The sequence below is a fragment of the Oxyura jamaicensis genome, chromosome 5 (assembly GCF_011077185.1).
Source record: "Oxyura jamaicensis isolate SHBP4307 breed ruddy duck chromosome 5, BPBGC_Ojam_1.0, whole genome shotgun sequence".
In the NCBI taxonomy this organism is placed as follows: domain Eukaryota; kingdom Metazoa; phylum Chordata; class Aves; order Anseriformes; family Anatidae; genus Oxyura; species Oxyura jamaicensis.
The window spans coordinates 3,425,575-3,450,375 of record NC_048897.1 but is presented as its reverse complement, the minus strand read 5'-3'; the positions used below and the strand labels follow the sequence as shown (position 1 = coordinate 3,450,375).

At 44.8% G+C, this 24,801-nt stretch overlaps 1 long non-coding RNA gene across 1 annotated transcript; it reads right to left on the bottom strand.

The window, feature by feature from the left end:
- Positions 1–20,208: 20,208 nt before the first annotated feature.
- On the bottom strand, positions 20,209–22,430 carry LOC118168667. Its single transcript, XR_004751727.1, has 2 exons — positions 21,620–22,430; positions 20,209–21,512 (listed from the first exon to the last, which is right to left on the bottom strand). It is a non-coding gene; the product is annotated as an uncharacterized LOC118168667 (long non-coding RNA).
- Positions 22,431–24,801: the final 2,371 nt, after the last annotated feature.

Here is a 24,801-nt window from a genome sequence, read left to right as displayed (position 1 = left end):
TCTCCCCTTTTCGGGAAATGCAATGGCCACACTGGGGGGGCTGAGGCCGTGTCACATTCAGCCTTTTCTGATCACGGTGCGTCACCAGGACACTGGGACATGATGCCAACAGTAGCTGGTGAAGCCTGTGCCCCAGGACCTTTTCTGCCACGGCACTGGGCCCGCAGCTTTGTCCCCCCAAACTTCAGGGCACTAAAGGACGGGGAGGGAGGTTCAAAGGTGTTGAAAGCCCCAAGGATGCAGAAATTAGCCCCTGAATGCTTGGAACCAAAACCTTGGCCTAGCCTCACAGCAGGAAACTCCCTGCAGCCAAGATGGGCACCCTGTTTTTCTCATCAGTGTTCCTTGAAGGACCTCAGAAGGTCTTGCATAGCATGGTCCTGCCTGAGGAGAGGGGATTCTCCTCTCTGGAGTTAGTGTTGAGCCCATAGCTCTGGGGACTACCACAGGGCCTGCCACAAGACTCAGCTTTTACACTACTCCAGGTCTGGCACTGCACCATGCTTGGCTGAGCCCTCATGAGCTGTGAGGAGACAACTCCTCACCTCCTCCTGCCACCAACTAGCATGATGACAAAGACATTTTGAGTACTCTAGCCATAAGAACTGAATTTCTGGCTCCCATGATCAAAGCCATGGTGGTTTGCTCTGTAAGTGTGATGGCAAAAGCCCTTTAGGTGGAGTGGGACTGCCCAAACACATTTCTCCTGAGCTCCTAAAGCTCAGCAGCCTGCATGGCTCCTTGCTTCCCATCGTCAGGCCCTGAGCAGCCAACCCCCCTCACCCAGGGCCCAGGACCTGCTTTCCCTCTTGTGCTGTCTCAAAGCACACCATCCCAAGGGCTTGGGGAGGGTGTGATCTATCTTTTGGTCCATAATCTCTCTGAACTGTTCACCCCCTTGCTTGCACTCTCTCCCCCTTCCCCGGGGGGAACCCCGGGGGTGTCTCCCCGTCACCCCCGTCCCGCAGAGGTTAACACAACACGGCAGGGCCGTGCTTCGCTCCCCACGTGCTGTGTGCTGCAGCTCCCCCAGGCCAGGCGTCTCTCCTGCTCCTTCCCAGTTCCCAGCTCCCTGTCTACAGCGGGCTTCCCTTATTAAAGGGGACATACAGACCAATTAGTTGTTATATAATAGCTCTGGACGGCCAGGCAGTGGGACCAAGGGCACTTGCTCAAATTAATAGAGTCTGGGATTGATTTAGGTCTAGGAAAGAAAGCTAATTTGAGCTTTAATATCTCTCTGGTATCTCCTCAGACAAAACAGGACAGATTTCTTTAGTGCCTGGATTGAATGAAGCCATATACATCAATACACACCAGTAAAAGCTCTTTTTTCTACACAGAAAACTATGAGTCTGAGATGACAAAATTGTGTATTTTTCCTTGTGCTTAACCTTTAAGTAAACAAACAAAAAAAATTGCTTGGCATAGAAAGCCCTTTTCCATGAATAAGGAGTTTATTAAGGTAATGGTGTAGCAGGCAGGGTCCTGGCCGAGGGCACAGCCTGAGCACAGCATCCCTGCTCCCTGGCTGGGCAAGCTCCAGCGCCCCGCTGCAGCAGTGTTGGCTGTCACTGCTGATGGCCTGGACCCTTGTTAAAGCACACATCTCTCTCAAGTCATCTGTCTCCCCCAGAATATTCATTGCAGACATCGTGCTCCTTTAATCTATTAATGAGCTCTTCGTAGGGATCTTGACACAATTAGGAAATCCAGGCAAGAGAGAAGCTGGAATTTTCTTGAGTGGCTAATTTCTTGTAAAAGAAACCGAGGCTGGAAGATGGCAGAGACACGTTTCCTGCAGTACATGATGTTCACATAAAATGTGTTCTTGGCTCATCTCACACGTCGTTTATCCCGTCTATGAAGCAGGAGGCAGAGGAACGGCACATAAAGCTGTCCACACGAGCTGGCAGTGCTGGAGGCATTGCATCCTGCTCGATTGTCTCCCACACTGCCACGCTGCGGGTCTGTAAGCCTTAACAAGTGGGACATTTGCCCTGCCTGAGCCTTGCTCTATGTCCAGAGGCTGCTGTTGAGAGCCACGAGTCAGAGCTCCTTGGTAGTGCCATAGTCAGAGCTCCTTGGTAGTGCCATAGGTGGGCTGCGTGAAAAACTAATTGTTTGACTCCTGCATTGGGCAGAAATAGGGTTCATACTCATGCTGGGTTGTTTCCTTAATTAACAGAGACGGTCACAAATAGTACAGCTGGTTTGCAAGTAATTTTGCAAATTAAAGCACTGATTTTCTCTGTTGTGATTCATGTCATATTGCTCACTTGTTGGGAAAGTTCAGATTAGGATGAGAAACGCTGAGAAACATGCAAGTCTCTAGCCTTTCACAGATTTTAACAGCATACATGGAACACTGAAAAATTAATACCAGAAGTTACTTCATTTTTTGGATGATGATTACTTTCTTGCTACAAAGGGAAGCTCTCCAGCCGGGGCACTGCAGCTCTGCCCCTGGCCTTTCTCCCTGTGAGGAGGAGGATGGTACGTCTACGGATAGAAAAATATTCCCCACTATTTGGAGAGAGACCCTGCTGAGCAGCTCTTATTGCATCCATCACTGAACATGACATCATCCAAGAAGGTGCAAAACTCTCATTATCACAATTTCACATATCACAAATGTTTAAAGAGTTTCTGGTGGGAAGTGTGAGAAGAACCGGAGGCTATTGAGAGATTCATTGTTGTGAAAGGCTTTGGCAGGGTTGTAAATTGACAGCTTTAACAAGGAGCTTACAAAAAAGAAAAGAAATCAAAACAAGAATTATATTATTTAAGTATGTGACCCAAGGAAGAGAATGACGGGAGAGAGGTTTGTTTTGTGTAACCCATGAGTCCCTGAGACAAGTCTGGTTTGGGAGGTAGTTTATTAGAAGAATGAAAACAACCCACCTTCTTCTGCTTGCTGGGTTCACTCCACCTCTTTCTTTCCCAACCCACTTTCTCTTTTCACAGGGAAGGGGTAACACTGGGCTTTTGCTGCCCCCGAGCCCCAGCCAAACCCCAGAGATGAGCAGCAGTATGTGGCTCTCACATGGTTCTTGTTCATCTCCTCAGCTTGGTTCTTCTGACATAAGGCAGAAGAGCGAGTGATCCTTTTTGGGTTCCCTTTCCGTCTTGGCAGTGCAGCCAGCAGGCACGTGCCCAAAAGCATGCATGCATCCAGCTGTCTATGAAGTGAAGCCATAGGAAATACATCAAGCCAAATAAAGTTACATTGTTTGATTTGCTGCCTCTATTCAAATAATGCCTCGATCTGCTCCTCAGACACTGGAGTCAGTCAGTCATTTATCTCTGACCATTCCCATTAATCACAAGGGTATGTTTGGTGGGCTGCGGAGTGATTGGGGAGCTAGGAGGGAGGCAGCTCAGCCTGCTGAAGATGGGGATGGAAACACTCGGCTCCCCAGCTTTACTGCTACTGGTGCCACAGATACACCACAGCCCTCAGACTGGGCTGGAGGATTAGGAGACAGGGGAGAAGGGTTTGGGGAAAATGCTGTCTGTGGGAAAGCAGAGAGCTGGCAGTCAGAGCGAGCACATGCGCTGCAAAATGTCATCCTAGCTCTTCTCCCTCCCTCCCTCCTTCTGCATACCATCTTCCCAGAGGACTTCACAGGGGGCTGGGACCAAGCCAAAGGAGACAATTCAAAGAGAAAACAGGGCATCCAGCACCCACTACCTCTGCTAAGCATTCCATCGTCTTTCATTTCTGAAGAAGAGCCATCACACCTGCAAGAGCCAAGACACTGGACTGCATTTAAGATTCTTACATATCTAATTTGACAAGGCATCCTTTTTTTCTGCATGTGACGTGATAAGCAGCAGTTCAGCCAGACCACCACAACAGTCTGGATCTCAAAGCCCTTCCCAAATGTCACCCCAAAGCCATGTCCTTGAACCACCTTGGACAAGCGCTCGCAGGGAGGAACACTCAGTGAAGTATTATTAGTTCAGAAGTTGAGCAAAGACCCTTCACAGGGCCAGCTTTTCAATCAACTGGCATCTGTAAGCACATGTATAAATCCCTGCATGCAGTTCCTGAAATACAGCACCTTGAGCAAACATCCCCTTAAGCCAGTGGACAACAACAACTAACAAAAAAAAAAAAAAAAAAAAAAAAGGAAAAATGGGAAATGGCAATGGATTTTTTAAAAAAAAGCTTCAGACCTGTGAAATGGAAAGGAAATGGTAACTTTACCAAAATGACTTGACTGCAGTGGTATTTTCATTCTGGTTTGCATACAAGCCTACTATTGAAATACCAGGTCAGAAGTCATATATTTCTCTCACTTTGTAGTGCTGAGCTCTCTGAGTGAATTTGATATTAGAATTGAGCCTTCTTTATTTCTTTTCTTTCTTGCCTTTTTTTTTTTTTTTTTGGCAAATAGTAAATTCACTTAGCTTTAGAAGAATGAAAGGACTGACAAATAAAAGTCAAGTTTTGAGTATACACTCCAGCTTAAGAGCTGGAAGATTAAATACTGTCTTTCATGCTTTCATAAAGGGGTTTTCTCACTGATTTTATTTTTTAATTTATTTTAGTGGCAGATATTTTTTTTTTACATAAAAAGAAAAAAAAATAAGGGGGGAGGGAGGGCAAAAAGAGAAGACTACATTTCAGCTTGTCCTAAGCAGAGGATGTTGCCTCATTTCAGGCCACCACATCTGGACATTGCTTTTGTGAGGGTCCCTCTTGACAGATGAGAGGAAAGAGAGAAAATCTTCCCATTTTCTCTGAAAATCCTCCATGTGGACCAGGACGTGCAGCAAGGTAGAGGGCACAGTCACTTCACAAGCCTCCCATCACCGCAGCCCGCAGGGTCTCTGCAGAGGTTTCTCTCCGGCTGTGGGACCAGCCTTACCAAGACCCTGCTTTCCCACGTCGTGTTTACCCTCTCGGGTTTCGTCTGTTTTCCTTGGGCTCCCTTTGGTAAACCTTTGGCTTCAGCGTATTATTAGGGAAACAAGAGCTCGGTATTAAGTGATGATTATGCAATTTATTCTGACAGCAAAAAAAGTGAAAAGGGGAAATTGACATTTGTGATTTTAGTTATGCGCTGACAACTATAATTAATCTTAATTCCAGTAAGAAGCAGATAAGTGAATGTGATGGGAAAGCTGCGTTTTCACTCCTGCTGCCTAAAGACGACTACTTAATCATGGCAATAAAATGGCACAAGTTAAGAAATTAAAGAGGGCAAAAAAAAATAGCCTAGCTTAAATGCAAATAGAAAAGAAAGATATGAAAATGCAGTGAAATTAAAATGCATAAAAGGTACAAATTAACTGTATTAAAAATACCCCTGTATAAGGGTAAAATAGCAAGAGATGAGCTTATAAGAGAAAAGGAAAAATCTTTCTGAAAACCCATTTTGGGGCAATTGGAAACAGAATTAAGAAATGGCTGAGTTTAGACTTATTGCACAGAAAAAAGGCTGAATAACTATTTTTCACTTCATTGGTTAAAAACTTTTAATGAAAGTGAATGAAGATTGATTTTTTAATTTGACTTTTTAGCATGAAAAATTGTTTTATTGACCTGACATTATTTTAAGATGAAAATGGTGATTTTGATCAACAAAATACATTAAGCATTTGAAATGAAGAACTGTAAGCCAGCTTCAAACCACATGAAGTGAAAACAAACATTATTTTTTTTTTTAAATCCTGGTGGGAAAAAAAAAATGTCCTTCAGCCTATTTCACTTTGTTCATTGTGTATCAACGAAGAGATGGTACCCGCTGCCTTGGGGCAGGAGGACAGACTAGATGACTTCTTAAGGTCTTCTTTCCCTCTGCTTTCTCCTGGCTATACTCAAATGGAATAGGATACATAGCGTTCCCTCTCCCTCTTCCCACAGAGCTTTTGCCAGGCTTATTTAAAGAATTTGCTGAGCGCAGGGAGAGCGCCTGCTTCACAAGCAGTGTTGACTGGGGTCTCCAGCCCTGCCATAATGGAGACAAGAACAGAAGGAAAACAGCTGTCGAGGACCACTTGAGCGGCATTACAAACCAGGCCACGGGCTCTTTCACCCATGCAAATCTACCTATAGCTTTGGGTACACTCCAGAATCTCTTGAAAGTATGAGGTAGCTTCTTCCACCATGGAATTCAGTTTGCTGCAAGTTAGAGTGAGACTGTACAGCTCCCAGCAGGTCTGTCTGGGTGTATCCCTGTTCTTGGCCCACGTCTCTTGCAGCCCATGGAGAGGAACCCGCTGGGCCCATGCTTTTGGATGTATCTCTCACAGAGGGAGCACCACCACAGGGAACACTACTGGCTTATACGGAAGGAGATGGGGCCTGTGCTTCCTCCAGATTTAAGTTTGCAAAATTTCCATTTTAAGTCCCATTTTAAGACAAGTAAATTCACACACATGCATGCACAGACCCCACCACCTATCAGGCTTCTGGAGGCCTGATGCTAACTCTTCCTGGCACCTTAGGCCCACATAAATGTTAAGGTTGCTTGAAGCCAGCTTGAAGTTTTAGACCAGGGTCTGAAACCCTGCCATTTGTCTCACACTTTGCAAATGCATTACATTTCTTGGCATTTTTTCACACCTACTCTCTCATCTCTGATGAACTGGGGTCAAAGGGAAAACAAGCTTGGGCACCTCACCAACCTGGTGCTTGCCCTGTGCCAGATACTGCTACGTCCTTATTCCTCACCAAGAAAACATGACATCCACGGTGCCATGAAGAGAAAGAGGATGAACTGCAGCACACCTGAGCTGGAGCTCAGCAAGTTGTTCAACACAAAATCATGCTGCTGGTGTTTTTCAACTGTTTTTTCTTGGGTGGAGGCAAATTTACTGGGAAGGGAAAGGGATGTGGGGAAGAAAGGGATATGGGGAAGACAATGAGGGAAGTCTAAACTCACACCTCCCCTGACCCTCCTCCCCTGCTCTTTCCAGGGTCTATCAAGCATTCCTGGCACAACTGTTTGCATCCTGCAGCTGGCCAGATCACTAGCTTTGGCGGCCCATCATTTGCAGTGGTGCACAGACTTCTTCAGCAACTGTGGTCCAGACTGATGACACTTTGATGATATTGCAATTCCTCTTGCAAGTTTGTGGGTTTGTTTATTTGTTTGTTTTTAAGAAAACTGGTATTTTTTAGCCAAAATGCAATTTTGAGCCAACTCACGTAAAGAAATGTTCAGGCAAGTATTCATATAGAATATCTCAACGAAAGTTTCTCTTACACTCAGCATTTCTTTTTTTACTTTCCACTGTTGAACATGATTCCTCACCCTAAATCATCTTCAGCTGATAAATTCTATATCCAAGCTGAGGTTTACAGAAACCTCCATTTACAGTCAGACTGTGGAAATCCTAACCACAGAAAGTTACTAGTCAAATGCGGTAAATGTTTCTTAAAAAATGTTAAATAAAAATATAACTAGCATTTGGTTATATTTAGGATAAGCAAATCTGATGCTTCATGGCATAAGGCCAGCCATGTGAGGGTCAGAAAGAAACTTACACCAAAGATCATTTCTGTGCATTTCTGCATAATTAGACAGGTGCTTTGTCTGTAGTTCAAGCTTTCTTTGGAGGCAAAAGGTAGAGGTTGTAATTGAATCTGGTAATGAACACCAGTAGCCTAATCTGGCATTTCATTCATTCCTTCTCTCCTACAACTGTCTGCTAAGAAAGACCAGTGGGAAAAAATATATATTTTTTTTTCTTGGGAGTTTCTCTCTGTAGGGTAAAAGACATAAAAGATTTTACAGCCATTCTCCTTAAAGAATACACATGTTGAAAAGATCACCTATTCTATCCTGTAAGCCATCCTGTTGGATAAATCAGAATACAAGAGGACATTTAAGTGTTTTGACTGAAGGCTGTGGAAATGAGGATTCCAGTGCCACCAAGCACCTCCCTGTACTGGTCAACAAGGACGGTTTTGCAGGGTTCATGCCGACAGTCTAAAGATAACAGTGTCCATCTGAGCCATGGCAACAAGGGTCAGAGCCTTTTGTGTCATTCAGTTCTACCTCAGGAACAAGACAAGTCTTCACCAGCAAGAATTTTAAATGACAACAGGGATAACTGCATAGCAACCCTGATATTCAAACACTGAAATGCTTTAATAACAGGTACCAAAATAACAGGTTGAATGAGAAAACTGATGTTTTAGGTCAGCTTTAACTGGAGTTGCAATGGGGTGCATTAAGTCATAGTTAACCAGGCTCATTGGCTCATTTAGGACTTCTAATTCTTCACTTTCCAAAGAGATGCCCACAAGAACACATTATTAACTTCCAATAACTCAAGCGTTATTGGGTCTCAGCAACCCACTAAAGGAGTCTCTACAATGAGAGAAGGAAGGTCCTTGCTGTTACCTCTGTGAATATCTAAAGGATGCCCCAACCCCTTAGAGCTGATGGGCTGTCAGATAGTTTGCCTTTTCAGATAGTTTTGCCTTAGACAAAGAGAGGCCACAGCACTGGTCTTGCAAGGAGGTGTGAATTCATTTACATGAATTCATTTTAGCAGTCTTATACTGTGGCTGAACTTGGCTCGTGCCTTGAAGAGACGGGTTGCAGTAGGTATGAAGTTATTGACAAGAACATTTTCCACGTGAATAAAAGCCTGTTTTGTTTTTAGATCTGCCAAGGCTGACAGCTTCCATTTCTTCTGCAACACCCTTGCATAAGGATGGCATTAGAAGGCAGCGTTTGAGTCTACTTGAGCAGCTTATGATTCCACCAGTGGATCCAGGGGAAAATTTAGAAACTCAAAAACTTGAGTTAGAGCTTGACAGGTAACTGAAAGCAGAACCATTTCTCACTGCAGTACAATCTTAAATAACTGTTCATATTGCCAAAAACAAAATAGAAAAATCCACCCAATGACACGACTTCGGAGCAATTTCTAAACTGTACAAAGAGCGTAATGCAGGCATTCGCTATAAGGGCATTTCTTAGTGTTGCAAGTAACAAACGGCTCTGAAAATAAGGACATTAGTTTTCTTCTGGGCTTTGTCATGTACTAAAAATGCCTGACAAGGTATTGGTAAGATAGAAGTACTGATGCTAATCTGGCTGGCAGGGGACAGAGCAGCTAAAATACTGAAATTCAGAACAGTGAGAGTAAAGAGCTGTATGCGAAGTCTTCATGAGACTGGCTTAAAAGTCATGTCTTTAAGTCAAGACAACCCTCCTTACCCAACTACCCCCTTGGCACTACCCCACACCCTCCCTCCTCCCCCCCCCCCAAAAAAAAAAAAAAGGAGAAGAAGAAGAAAATAATTCTGTAAGGACTGAGATTCTTTGGTAATTACTTCTGTTCTGATGTGCAAGACTTACAATATTTGGCAATGATATCTTGCAAAGGTTTCAATGTTCTTTGACAGTTGAAGACCTTATCCAGTCCAATGCATTTCTTGACCACATAAAACATTTCTTTCTCAGCCCAGGTTTGATTTCAGAAAAAAAAAAAAAAAAAAAAAAAAAAAAAGAATAAGGAAAAGCTGGCTGTCAGCCCTAGGCTTGGTGTATCCTCACTGATAAACAGACGTTTAGATCTGCAAATTCAGCAGGCCATGGAGAAAGCACTCCAAGCTAAATGGGTTAAATGTTTCCATCAACACACACAGCACAGACACATGCAGTTAAAAGACAGTTTGGGCTGATTCAGAGGCCGTGTATATTTCCAAATAAATTCAATTTACTGAGACTGACTCCTAAATGGAGTCTAGTGTCAGTAAGTCCCCTAATGGAAAACTTGCAGTCTTTGTATTTTCCGCCCTGAGTAAGTACCAAACCAGATGGCACTGGCTCTGGGATGCAAGCACCAAGTCTCTTCTCCCTGCAGGGACAAACGTGCTGACACTACATAATGCTTACAGGTGTTATTCAGTATTATGAACGCTAATAATAGACTTTCATTTATGGGAGTCTCTCGCCCAAGGGCTCCTGAACAGAAATAAACTCCAAGCATAATTTACATTAAACAGTCATATGCAGAAATGAATCACATAGCAGGAAGAAAGTCTGGGAGAAAACGTGGCGTGCTGTGATCACTAATCTGCACTGCTTAGCAGCAACATCAAGAGCAAGGACAATGAAGAAGCCTTGGCTCTTGTTCCCTGTGCTCGCAGTGGGAAGGGATTCTCCATCAGGGAGGACTTCGTCAGCCTTTGCCATGGGAGCATGGCACAAGAAGGCTTTTGCTATGAGGCCATCCCTTAGGGAAGGTCTTGGTCTGGCACTCATCTCCTCTGAGATATATTCTCTCCCCAAGGATTTTTCAGGTTTAGATTTATCACAGACCCATAAACTGTCTGGAGGGGAGGCTCTGCAAAGGGGACCTGTGAAGACCTGTGAGCCCTGATCTCTGGGTTTCTCTCTGCACGTGGGAGCAGCTGACAGAACTGAGACCAAGCAGTTTCCTCCCTCCTTGCAGAGATTGGTTGAGCCTCTAACAAAACTGGTGCTGCCCACCATGAATGGGAGCTGAGAGTTGTTACCATGGGGTTACAGGAACCCTTCTCACCCGTGGACTCAGCTGTGGCTCCTTCCCCGTGATGGATGGAATCACAGAATCACTCATGTTGGAAAAGACCCTTAAGATCATCAATTCCAACCATCAGCCTAACACTGCCAAGCCCACTGCCGTGGACTGATGTCCTTAAGCACCACATCTATATGTCTCTCAAATACCTCCACCAAAATGGGCTCCACGACTTCCCTGGGCAGCTCTAGGCACCCTTTCCATGAAGAAATTATTCCTGATATCCAAACTAAACCTCCCCTGGTGCAACTTGAGGCCATTTCCTTGTGTCCTATAACTTGTCACCTGAGAAAAATGAGACATCAGGACACAGCACAAGAAAGATAACATCTTAATGACAAGAAAAGGACCAGTTAAATCACCTCTCAGAGGAGTAGCTCAGCCTTCAGTGCTCACAACGGGGCTAATGCCCGTCCCAGAGAGGAAACAAAGAGCTGGACCAGAATGACTAATGCCCCCTGCCTATTCCAGATGGGTGAGTTTGCAAGTAGTTTGCTGGCATAAACCCAGAGACACATAAAGCATCAAGTCTTCAGTCTCTACTGGAGGAAATGAATTACAAAGAAGATATTAAAGCAATGTGTCTGCACTCATTTTGCATCAGGAAGATGGAAGGAGTTCATTTCAATCCTCCCTCCCCCCTGTCATCAAGTGTCCTAACACCAGTGAAATCCCTTCCACATCAGGTCAGGCAGATCGCCTTTCAGCGGCTGCTTCCCGCAGCCGACAGGAGAGCTGGGCTGGCCAGGCAGCAGCTGGGAGCTGGGGTGGGCAGCAGGTGCCGAACACTTGTGGAGCCCCCAGATCCACATCCCCAGGACCAGGCAGGCAGCAGTGGGGCTGGGCAGGGTGAGAGCTGTGGTGTTTCCCCCTCTGCAGCATGGCCTTGCATTGGGTCTGGCTGTTGCACGGCTAGATGAAGTGCAAGAGGTGGTGAAGGACAGACTGGGGGAGCTGGACCCCCTTTGTCTGTGGCAGTGAGAGGAGCTCCTCTGGAGACCTGCAGGAAAAGGTGCCCAACACCAGTGAGCATGAACTAACAATTATTTTGGGGTGTGAGGTATCATTTTTTAAGTTTTACTTCAAGTCTCAATCCTTCACAACTCTGAGAACTTGGAATAAAAAAAAAATAATAATAAATCATTGAAGCTGTAAAGGTGGATAGGAATTGCTGTCTCACTTCTTACTACTAAGACTGGGGTCCTGAGCTGGTCCAGAAGAAGCTACACTTGCCTTGCCTCTTCCAAGAGGAACTATGAAAACTGCTGTTCAGATGGGCTCCACTGCACCCAAACCCAAAGCTCCTGGTAGAAGTCACGGAGAAAAACCACATTAAAAAGCAGAATTCTACTAAATGTAATGGTGCAAACAGGACATCATATTTTAAAGCAGCCATTCTATGGGTGGAGAGAAAACCAAGAATCACTGGTACTTAGGCTCCAATTCAAGCTGTTCTTTAGGTTGATAACTCAATTAGAGTAACATGAATTGCTTGTTCAGTCTGGAAAACACGAAACTTCTCTTTAGTTCTTCTTGGTCTCACACCAGGGGTGTCACTCATTCATCCAAACAGTCTCTTCGTTACCTGAGAGGAGTCCTCGGCCTTCCCTGCGATATTTAATAAAGCAAAGTGAATGTGCTTGGCCTAGCAGCCAACGTTGCTCGTCTTATTGAACACAAGCAAAAGATGAAATATGCAACCTCACATTTGCCAGGTTCTGAGGCAGAATTTCCCACTGTGTGTTCCCACAGTAGATCTCCAAGGGCTTAACACAAACTTCTCCAGTTTGGAGCCCACAAGGAAATATCCCTCGATATCACGTATCACACCAGGCTCCTTCTACCCATGCCAGAGAACAGCTCTCACTGGTTCCTTCTCCTTTTTATGGTGATACAAACCAGCCCTGAGAATTCCCTCACTATCTAATTTTCCATTGCAGAGGACAGAAGCTCCTGCCAACCGTTTTCCTCAGGAGTTTACTTCCAAAGTGCAGCTATGTCTCAGTTACACATGGAAAGCTATGAAGGGTGTTGTTGAAAAAAAAAAAAAAAAAAAAGAGGCTTGGACTTCTGGCCTTACATTTTCTCATTTGTGGTGGGCTGTCTGTTTTCTTAGAGCTTACTTAGATTAACTAGTTTGAAAAGAGAGGAGAAGAGAACAAATGCTGATGTTCACCAGAGCCACTCATTCCCAGATTCCCCTGTTTGTCTCTGTAGCAGCATCCCCAGGTCTGAGGAGGTTCTGCTCAGTTTCTGCCAGGTGGCTACAAGGACACCTTGCCACGGAGCGAGGCCTGCACTGCTGCTAAAGCCCTGCCTGCAGGCAGGCTCCGCTGGCCCCAGCGGGGCAGGCTTTGGTTACATGTTGCTTGTGGCTGCTTAAGTGGGTTCAACCCACTCAAGAGGCTCCAGGAACCCTTCTGTCTGAGGGAAGAGGGGTTAGAAATGCAAGCCCATCCCCTCCTAGGCCATGCTGGACTCTGTCAAGGCCTGTGCTGGAAACACCTCCTCAGTGCTGCATGGATGTAGGGATGTACCAGCCTTGGGCAGCATCGGCTCAGATGTCTCTGCGGTTTGCTCCCTTGCACTTAGGGATACCCTTGCAGGGTAGGAATATCCAGTCATCAACACAAACCACAGTAGATACCACCATGCACCAGAGCATTCGTTCATCCACTTCAAAACCATCCTGCCAAAGAGACCAGTGGCTCTTTAGAGTGCTGCTTTTAGAGCATAAAACCACACACCACTCCAGAGCTTCTGTCTAACCTTGGGCAGCTAAAAGTTGGTTTAGGGCAGAAATTTGAGATCATTTTTTAATACGGTAAAGAATGAAAAATAGATATAAAAGCAGAAGGAATTATAACTTAAGTTTTGGCTTAAAAGTTGTCTTTGACAAAGTCTTAACTGGGGAGTTATCAGTAGGGTACAACATTCTTTGCATCCGTGCTTTATTACTTGGCCTGTTTTTTAAGAAGTTCAGGCCACGTTAGCCCTGAGAAGTCACCCCCACTAAAGTGGCACAAGTCACAAACCTCAGAGTGAGGGCATCCAAAGCGAACAGTGACTTACAACGCCTTGGATAGAGATCGCCCTCTCACAGTAACAACTATTACTTTAGACAACTTAAATATCAATACAGAACTTTTCATTGCTTTTCATTAAAATGTGAAGTGATATTAGTGAATTGAGGAAATTGAGGACCTTTTTTTTTTTTTTTTTTTTTTTTCCTCTAGGAATGCAGAGAATGCTATTTTTATAGAGATCAGAGGAGAATAGGAGAATCCTTCTAGACTTCTGCAAATCTACTTGCTTAGCAAGTGAAAATAATATTTTTTCTAAAAGTGTAGGGCACTCAGATGAACTGCAATGCAGTGTGATTTAGGAATTTAAGCTTATCCGTATGGTGATACCAGCATGTAATATTTTTTCTAGGTTAAAAATTTTAACAGGCTATATTTACTGTTTTAATGTCAGAAGGAAAAAAAAAAAAAAAGAAGTGTGTCCTTTTAGGTTTGGTATTTTTCAGTTCCAGTCAGTGATGCTGAAGTTTTACTCCCAGAATTGGTAATGTTGATCTGATCTTCTGACCTACAAGCTACAGTGCTGGACATACCCTGGAAACTGTCATAAGAGGTACCTTATAATCAATACAGATAATAAAGGGTCCTTTTATTGCAGGAATCTTTTGTGTAAGCCGTACTCTCTTCTCTGTTTTTCTTTTCCCTTGTGGGTGGTCAGAGCTGGAAGTAAAAGATTAAAAAAAAAAAAAGAACCATTTCAAATGCAAGGAATTTTAAGTTCACAGACTGTGGCTCATTGTCACTAACGATTTCCTCTGGAATGGTGAGGAGAGGATTTTTTTCATTCTTAGAAAAAACAGCTTTTCTCTCTATCTGTTCTTTGGCTTGCAGAGCTAGGGATGCACCCCATTCAACAGCTCAGAAAAGCAAAAAAAAATTTTAAGAGCTGGCTAAGATCTGTAGCTTAAGGAAATATTCCCTTCCTCCCTCTCTCTCTCAATACAAACATTTTTTCCCATAATAGCTTCTTCTTTTTGCTGAAAAAGAAGCCCCAAAAATGTATTCAATAATAATAAAAAAGAGGTGTTCTAAAATTCAGTGCTAAGACACATTTTGTTTTTGTTAACAGAGGTTAAGAGAGTTCTTGTAAGCAGAGCATTTGGAACAACAGCACTCTGTTCAAACTTATGTTTAGAAAAAAATGTAAGACCTAACTGGTCGTCTTCCAATGTTAGAAGGAGTAGGAGCTGTCACCTGCTTCCCAGACCCACCACCATCTCTACCTGAGGCTTCATGGTAATTCCTGGGAGGAGGACACCGGTGGTGGCAGGGCTGCAGGAGCTGCCTCTGGTCGCGCAGCTCCCCATGTGCCAGCATCCCCAGACTGTGACACTGGCTGGGCGCAGGCGGAGACCCAACACCAACAGTCAGAATGTGGTCCTGATGCTTTCCCGTGGCGTTCACAATGCCCATGAGCTATTTAATGGGGTTCTGTGCATCCCTCTTCCTCATACACGTGATAACAATACTTCTGTGAGTCCAGAGAAAATTACTCTATAGTTGTGTATTTTGGGTTAGCTTTTGTAGGTTCCTACCTGACTCCAGTTAAATCAAAACAATATACTTTTAAAGCAGGATGAGAGCTAGACATTCCTGCTTTAAAATCCTGATAAATCACACCTTAAAATGTTCTTTTTCTACCTAAGATGTGCAAGACAAATGACAGAGCCTCTGACAAAACTGCCATCCCTTTCTGAAGTCCCCTTTCTGTTACGTTGACAAATTGTGTCTCATCCTTCCTACAGCATCTAACAACAAGACTTGGACAGTTACATAAATTACAAATTTGGGGGTTTGATGCACAAGTTCTGGAGTCTTGATATGGCATTGGAGGCAGGGGGACAGCACAAAGGCCATGCAAATCAGAATTAACAGCAGAGCTGTTACCCTGGAGGAGTAGAAAGGGCTGGTTAAATATATGTGCGTGTTTCAACTCCAAGGAGCAAAGAAGGATGAGAATTTTTTTGCTGTCAGACTTGAGAAATCTCGAGTCTTCCATTCCTAATATGAGCAAAAAGCATTGCATTTGTTTACACATTGCATCCATGAAAACTGCAGCGGACAAAAGTTACCCAACAATGCTCAGCATCTGAACTGCACTGTGAGTCTGGCTGCGTCCCAGCCCAGGACAGGAAAGGGGCAGCTAATGGCAGCCAGTTTTGGAGACCTTCCTAGTACAAACCATCCCTGTAATGTGAAACGGCTCTGTTGCTCATCTTCCCAGCAGAAAATACATGAATATCCCATCTAGGGAAAACGGTTCTCGTGCACAGAAAACCGTGTGGTGCAAGAAACGGCTGGGAATCTGATTCCAACCAAACTCCAGTGAATCTTGTTCTGAGAAGCAATATTTAGGGCCAGAGAGAGTGGTTTCTTTAGGCAGCTCCTCATCACCATGTCTACAAGACCTTTTATTAGTCCCTGTTCAAGAAGGCATATACAAGTACCAAGGGTATGATGTTTGATCCGGCCTTGAGCACCAAGCCTGCAGTCCTGCCCACCCGTTCCACAAAAGCAGACCCTAAAAGAAGCAGCTGCAAAGGAGCCGGAGTCCTTCCCCTCTTCAGCTGAGAGAGAAAAATCCTGAATAAGTAAGCTCAGTTTTAGTAAAATTAAATTTCAGTAAACTTGCAAAACTAAAGACCAAATTTTATTTCCTTGTTTCTATACTTTGCAATCTTTGTTATACTTTTGACAGAAAAAAAAAAAAGGAGACATAATGCCTCTTTTGATTACAAATTATTGAATTATGTAGATTTTTTTGTGTTCTCTGCAGGAAGCTAACATGCCCAGAGTATATTGTTCATTCAAGTGCAGTGAATTAATTTACACTTTCAGTGAAAAACCCTGAAAATATGCCCACTAAATATATTTAACCTGGGGGTGGTACTTCTATTTGAAAAATCCAACCCCATTCCTACTCTTCTCTCCTCCCCCAGATATGACCCAGAAGTTATTATTTTTATTATCTTTTCTTTTTAATCAGAGGAAGCATGGCCCAAATTAACCAATGTGACTTAACATGCAGATGTATTTCCTGTTTCCTTCCTCCTCTTTATCTTACTTTTGTGAGCTCAGGAATATGCTCACCAGAAATAAACAGGTCTCAGCTGCAAGCAGCTGGTTCTCTGCTGCTGCAAGAAGTCCCAGGCCAGGGATGAGAAACTCGGTGTGAAAGTGGGCCAACTGCTTCTCCTCTTGCCTTTGCAACAAGCTGCCATTCTGTGTGTGGGCTTTGATTCATGCACCCTATTGGAGGCAGTCCTAGGAATTTTTCAGCAGCTTCAGATAATTAAAAATGAATAACGCCTTCAGCACAATAACCCTTGTGCTAATTGTCTGGATATTAAGCTACATTCCTTTTACTTTGCCCTTGCACTTACAGATTCTTGCATTAACATTGCAGTGGTACTGTGGAAGCGGTTAGGGTAAAAATGGAAAAGTTTTGGCATCTGGCTACAAGAAACTGGAGATGTCGGTGCATGGTGACATGTGGAAGGCAGAGTGGGACATGGATAGACACATTGTTTAGCTTTTTCTGGTAAAACGATGGCATTGTATCAATTAGCAATGATAACAGGAAGCCTGCAGACAACTGTGTTGATGCCCCTTTGTCACTGGGATGAACAGGGCAGGCTGCAGCCCTCACATCGCTGCTCTGCTGTCCCTCCATGGGGCAGCCAGGTCATGGGCAAGCTGGAGGACAGCCTCTGCTGTGAGGTGAAAAAGCCAGTTTCAAAACCAGAAGAAGATTTTAATGCCTTTCTGACAGCTTTGGTATTAACAGAGCTGGTGGAGCACCCTCAAAACGGAGAGCAGTGTGGCCTTGGGAGCTGCTTGTCAAAGAGGTCTCCAATCTTGCAGGAAGACACTGCCTGAGCAGCTCATGTGAAGCACAAGGTACATCACATACATGTGGTACATTAGGATACACGATCAAATTTCAATATCAAAGTCACACAGGTCATAAAAACAACCTAAAATCCATGCTATTTGCTATTATTGTCAGGAGCTTGCCAATGAGAGCTTCAAATGAAGTAAGAGAAGCATTTTCTTTGCAAAAGAAGCAGAAGATGATTTCGAGCATAAGGAACACATGGTAGGAGAAGGGTTTGGAGGGGGTGTCTCAGCAGAGAGGGAAAGGAAAAAAGGCCTCAAGGTTCATCACAGATATACACTGAGGGAATACACAGAGGAAACTTTGAACCTTACGTGAATGAGGAGGGTGAAAAGAAACTAAGACTGTTAACAAAAAGATTGGAGGAAAACAGGTCAAAAGGAAGTTGCAGTAAAAGTTTTTGTTCATTGGTGTAGGAAATATTCTGAGTTTCATAGACTCGGTCCTACCTAAAGACATGTATTTCCTCTGAAGGGAAGCTCTGCTCCAGTACATCTGGAACCAATTTCTAGGAGAAGCCAGAGGCAGTTTGCCGCACTCCTATATGAGATGCACCTGTGAGAGGCCCACAAACCACCTTAATAAAAGAGAGCGTAAAAAGGGTCACGGGCTTATGCAGTAGGGAACCCACAAGGAGGGCTGAGATCCATCTCTGGGCACCCAGGAGGCCTGGCTGGTGGGTGGTGAGGGGCTCAGGTGTCCTGAGAGGGTTTCAGTTGTGCTGTATGGCCAAGAAAAGCCACAACTACTCAACAGTAACAAGGTTTGTGCAGCATTATGGGCCGATGTCTTCTTCTGTGCCCTGTGCAACAGAGAGAGAGAGATTGCAGGCGGAGTACAGGGAGATTAAACCACTTTTTCAGTGCAATAACCAGACAATGGTGCCAGCAGGTGAATGGTAGGAAGGTGAAATATCAGATGTCTATGGAGAAACAGGAGAATGAACAGAAACGAATGTAGGGAAATTAATTTGCTTACAGGCTTTGATAGAGTGCAACCAAGTATTAGCGCTGGAGGATGTTCTCATCCATTTCAGCTCTCCTCAGAAGATGCTACATATGTTGAATAGATACGGGAAGACTTCACTTCTGCACCCCTTCTTATCTTTGCCATAGAATGGTAGTCATTTCCCTGTGCTTCCCCTTATCCTAACATGCTCTCGCTGAAAGGGACCTGCTCAGGACTCCAGCCAGGAGGCTCAGCCCTAGCAGCTCTCCAGAGGGCTTTTTGGACAAGGCCTCACGCTGGGCACCTCACAGCACCTGCTGGAGGCCAGCACATCTCTGGGGAGATGGGGTTGGAGCAGCATCAGGAACAGGTCCTCTTTGCCCCAGCCCCACGCTCTGGCCTGCTGCTCTTCAAACTTCTGATTTTTCTGAGAAGATTCCCACAGATCAGCCTGCTCTGTATTGCTACACTGCCAAATAAGAATGGTTTAGTACTAGTTTACAGCATGCAAGGGTGTTTTGCAGTCAGTCCATGGACTGGTGGGACACGGGTGGTGAGCACCCCGCTAGCCTTTGGCTCATGCTGCCTAGGAGGCACTTGGGTGAATGACTCCAGCCTCTCTGATGTCTGTAGCCACCATGTGCTCTGTTGGGGTGCAAGTCCTGTGTGTGCATAGCCTTACACTGGCTTTCTGTCACACACTCGTAGCCCCCGGGTGGTTTTCTGGACAAAACCTTAGCGAGGTCCTCCCCGTGCCTGCGTGCACCTCGCTTTTTCCTTGTCTGAAAACAAATCCGCAGCATTCAGAGCGTTTCCTCCCCGCTCCATGTGATTCTGATTTCACTAATTAAAGTTAATCTGATAAAGGAAGGAACTGCGGAGAAGACTAAGAGCAGAAAGGCAGGCGGGCAGGGGTCAGCCGGCAGGCCGCGGAGGGAGGTTTTGCGGCCAGGGATCCGAGCGCTGCGGGGCACAGCGGGGCTGAGCCGCTTCATCTGTTTGGCCATGGGCTCGGGCTGAACCCCCGGCCACCCGGCCTGACCCCCCGCTGCCCCGCGGCACAGCCAGCACTCACGAGGTGGGACCTAATGAAAGGCACCAGGGAGCGGGAGGAGAGCTTCTGCCTCCTGACTGTGGTTAGCCGGAGCACAGCGCGGCCTAGGCCGGCTCGGGGGATGAGTAATGGATAACAGAGCAGCTTCTCTGTTGGACCGGTGCCTGGAGGGCAGCACTGATTGAAATTCATTGGCACCTGATGGTGGTTGAAGGGGATCTGTAGGAAATGAAAGCCTGGATTTCGGGATAGGATGTCCCCTCTGCAGACAAAGGAGTTCCTGGGATAACAGAGCCGAGAGCTGAAGCGTTGAGTGGGGATTGGTATCCCAAAGAGAGCAGAGCTTTGGGTCACAGCTTCACCACACACAGATCTGCTTCCTTCCAGCACCATGGCAGTACTGCTGGGTGGAAAAAGCACCATGGCACACACAAATCCAGCTCAGTGTGAGCAACACCTGACAAGGTGCTGAGCATCCACCACTCACAGCAGGCAGGGCAATGACATTCGTCTTGTGGTTCAACGGGTGCCAGCTGTCTTCTCCAAATAGCATCCCAGGCTCCTTGTATCCAGCAGATTTACAGAGGAGGACATCTTCAGAGAGAAATGGCAGCTCAAGCCACGTGTAGCATGTGCAGAACAGTCATTAGAAAGCTAGGAAATGAGATGAGCTCACCTTACTTTGCTTGTGAAATCTGTCTCGATGGTGTTGAGGTACTGGAATTAATTTTGCTGAGCACAATGTAGCGCATCAATCTAAAGATTTCAAGCACCAGGGATTTACTTTATCCAGCTTCTATCTGGGCAGCAAGGAGCCGCAGGATGGCCTCCTGCTCCAAACATGCCAACAGAGATGCTCACAGAGCCTCTCTGCTGAGGCACGATATTCGCATGCAGCTAGAGATTTACCACTTCTCTGCTTTCTTTAAATGGCTGGTACATACATCGATTTCGACAGCACCCCTGCCCCTCCTCTGCAAACTCCATTCATCGTTAACTTGTTTAAATTAAACACAAGCACGGACAGGATCAGCGAGCAGCCGTCTGTTTTATTAGTGCTTCTACTTCAAATGTCAGTCTTAGTCCCTCCTTGCTGGGCTCTGATCTCTCATGACAATTTGATTAACTTTACATTTCCTTTTATTGTTGGAGAAACATTTGGAAAATCTTAACATATCTTACAGGCTGGTTCTGAGACCAAGATGGTGATTATGTCCATGCTTAGCATCATCCATCAAAATCAGGCATCTGACAGTCAGACCACCTGAAAAACGTGTCATTCCCAAGAAGTTCACGAGCCATAAAATATTTCCTAGTTGTGAATAACCACAGGACACTTCTCCTTACAGGAATACTTTCATTAGAAAACTCTTAAACCTCTTCATTAGGAGACAGTCTCCACTTCATACCAGTCTGTCCAGACAAGAGCACCTTCTCAGCTCCCAACAGCTAGAAACTGGTATCTGAGTCTTTCCAGGAGCCACATTCCTGTGGTGGCTCCCTGATGGGAACATACCATTAATTGAGGGACTGTCAGGATATGACATATCCCAGGGAAAAGGATGCTCCGTTTCACTTTGACAGAACTTTTCCCCTTTCCTAGTGCTCAAACTAATCTAATAGTGCCTGAAGCCTCTGGCATATACTCAGCATTACATTTCTGCCTGCCTCTGAGCTTCTGGAGCTTGGCACAGTCCCAGAGCATCAAGGCACCAGTGAAAAAGGCTGGAAGTTGGCCTGGTTTTGTCTTTATGTTTCAAGACCAGGATCAGAAATAGAAGTAGTAAGAACCTCATGGAAAATGCATGGTTTCCTGATGTTTTTGACAGTTTATTACATGTAGATGTTCAAATTCTTTCCTGGCATCATTTTCATTGATCGGAAGGTACGGCTGCTTGGTCGTTCTGAAAAGCCATGCCACTTGCCTCTTTTTCTGAGGGTAACACAGTGATAGCAGATGTCATTGCCCTTGTACAAATGAACAGAACAAGACCTAGGGAACATCTCACTTCTACTTAACCACAAATTGTCTTAAATTGTGCACAGACCTTATGAGAGGTATTAAGATAAGATTTTAGCTTCTCCTGTCGAGACTAGGACTAGCAGTGCTACTACAGCTAACATCCTTCTTCTGTGCCAGCCATGCTGCCATTTATACTGGTCATTCCTCAGTGGTTCAATATTCATCTATCTCTAGTTCCGTATTTACGGTTTTTCTTCTGCTTCAGGACAAAGATTAGTGTTCCTTCAGATCTTTTTTTGTGCCTTCAAGCATAGTTCTGAAACATTGGTCCCCAGTAAAAATAAATATCAACACCTAAGGGCATTAAGATGACTTCTTCAGGAAATACTCAGACACCACAGTTCAGCTGGTACCATTAAGCCATGGTAAACTTGTCTCGTGCCTGAGCCACCTAAGTGCTTGTTAAGTGAAAGAAAAAAATTAATACTAACACATGTGGACATCAAGCTACATGGCTGGGAGACCTGCCTGGCCTCAGGTCCCAGACCTGACAGAAAGTCCCAGGGCTCCAGGAAGCAGCACTAAGTACACTAGAAGGTCTCAGGATAGCTGCTGCAAAGAGTTAAGCCTCATGTCAAACTCAGGAATATGTAGGTTGCACAACAGAACGATCCCCATTGCTCCTAGTGTGATCTGCAGCTGCTGATGAACACAGTAGTAGTTAATGGCGGTACCAAGATCCCCCCAAGGGACATTTATAATAATTATTTTATTTCTGTCATCTTCAGCCCCTGGTGAAATTCCTCTGCAGTTCTCAGATGTTTCTGACCTTTCTCACGTGAGCAAAACTATTGTTCCACACTCTGGAAGTGAGCAGTTCTGTTCCTGCTCAGGCTACAGCAGTGTGATTCCTCAGCCCCTCACAAAACACAGGTTTTCCTTAGTGAAGCCTCATTTCAATCCACAAAAGCAGAACAGAAGAACAAACTAACTTACCTCCCATTCTCAGGAGAAGAATAGTTTATATCTTAAATAGAGATGTCTGGCTTTTCTAGTAAGGAAGAGAAAGTGGACTAGAAAAAAAGGAGAGTAGAATTGTGAATAGCTAGAAAACAAGTCATTGAAATTTACAGCAAGCAGTCATTCTCTAACGCTTCTGCCATCCCAAGCCCCTGCAGTAGAGAGGTCTGGACCCTTAGGAACAATTTGGGCTCCCTGTACTTTGACAGGTCTGTACTTGGACCCTGCAACCCAGCATTAAACCTCTCCTCCACCCCTTCAAGACAAATAAAAGCTATTTATACTACTTTGATACCACAGCCATGCTAGGGGGAAAAATATTAAAAATAGAAGCTCCTGCAATGCAAAAGGGAGTATAATGGTATAATGAAAGCTGGGATCTGGCCCCACATCACCAGCTCTCCCCGCATGAGTGCCCCAAAACCACCGGCCCAATCAAGCATCTTGCTTTCAGTGTTATGGGTGCTGGAAAGAGTCCAGCCCCCACAGTCCCAGGGAAGTGATAAAACCCCATGTGCTAGTTAATGCACTGCCTCTTATAGGCCCATGCAGCAGGTGAGCAATTATCACTTGCAGTCTAGCTTAATGCTTTACAGGGCCCGAGAGCTGTTTCCAATTAGCCTCAGTATACCATGGAAATTAACTCATTTGTGTCACCTTGGCTTGCAAGTGGGCTGTGAGGAACTGATGAAACAACTGGAATTGAGTGCAGGTGGCACCTCCCTTCTCCTTGCACTGGATCCAGAGGGGTTATATTTCATGGAAGAAAACACGGATGGAAAAAAACAGCTTGATCCATAACCAGGAGCTGAGGGAGGGTTGATCCCCAGAGTCTCGTCTCCATGGTGTTTTTCCAGACTGGTTCTCTGTGTCCCAAGAAATATGCTTCCAAGCACTTCCCTTTGGATTATTTTGCAATCTCATGAGGCTTCTCAGCATTTGGCCTATCTTTATAAAGAACTGTGTCGTATGTGTGTTTTATCTGTGAGCCCTGCTTAACGAATGCTTTCAGGCATTATGAGCCAATTCAGAGCCTGCTGTAAAGCCAGTGCCATTCCATCAAGCTCACTGGTGTGTCATTGCTGCAAGGCATTTTCTCTTAAAAGGATGTTCTAAAAGTTGATGTTGGGGCTAAAATTAGGCTAAATGCTTGCAGGGGTCCTTCTGTGATCTCCTTATACAACTTTGGTGCCTGTGAATGGTGCGTGTATCAAAGGAAGGATGATCTCACGGATAAAGACCAAGAGGGCAGAGGATCTCTCAACTATTTTCTGAGCTTTGCCATAAAAAGTCCTGTGTCGTTTTGAGTACATCATCTCATCTCTCTATGCTTCAGTTTTCTGCCTTCAGAGGTTAGAATAATCACCTCTTGGTAAGACTATGGAGATAAATATGTTGCAAATGTAAAGTGGTTCTTGGGTAATAGTCATGAAGAGAAGCATTTAACTGTAATGACTAAGAGCCCTCTTGCTTTGGTAACTTATTTTGAGCTCGGTGAACTTGGCTTACCTGAGCTCCTTTTAGCACCTCATTCTTGAAGGAAGATGAGCTATAATCTGAGTGTGATGGTGTATCCATCTAAAATGATCTGTAAAACAGCAGATTAAACTTTAGGGTGTCTGTGTTTTGTATTTGGCCTAAATACAAATTTATTAGCCAAATTCAAACGGAAGGAGCAAGTCCATCCCTGCAGCAAGCAAATCAGCTGCAGTAACAACAGATGGGTGCTCTTGGAAAACCCAGATCAGCTGGGGAGCTTTCGGCACCACAGGGCCGGACCCTGGGGGTGGCTCTGCACCAGCGAGGAAAGCTTCCCAGAGCTGGAAATGTCAAACTGCTTCGTAGGGAGAGTCAGGCCTGGGCCCAAACCCAAAATGTCAGGCCAAATCTGAACTGCCCCAAATTTGGATCTGGATGTGAAATCTGTGGCTTGGGACCATTTCTGGTTTATATTTAAAAAGCTAATTGTCTCTTGCCATGGGTAACTAAGTATCACAAGAACTGACATGGAAGCAGCAGATTGAAATCTCTCAGGATCCCATTTTGCAGTAGTCAAAAAACCTTTCTTTCCTGGATGCAGGGAACAAGCTTTGCCACATCTGCAAGCCAGGGAAAATCGCTGGAAACTCTGGAGTGAATAATTATACACAAATGTTTACAAAAAAATAAATAAGAAGAATGTATGCATAAGTCAAGAATAACAAATGACATGTGGCCAAAACCCTGAATAGCTACTAAGGCCCGGCACTGGGATATGCAATTTTCACATCATTTGCAGCCCTGGGCAGCTAGAGAGGGT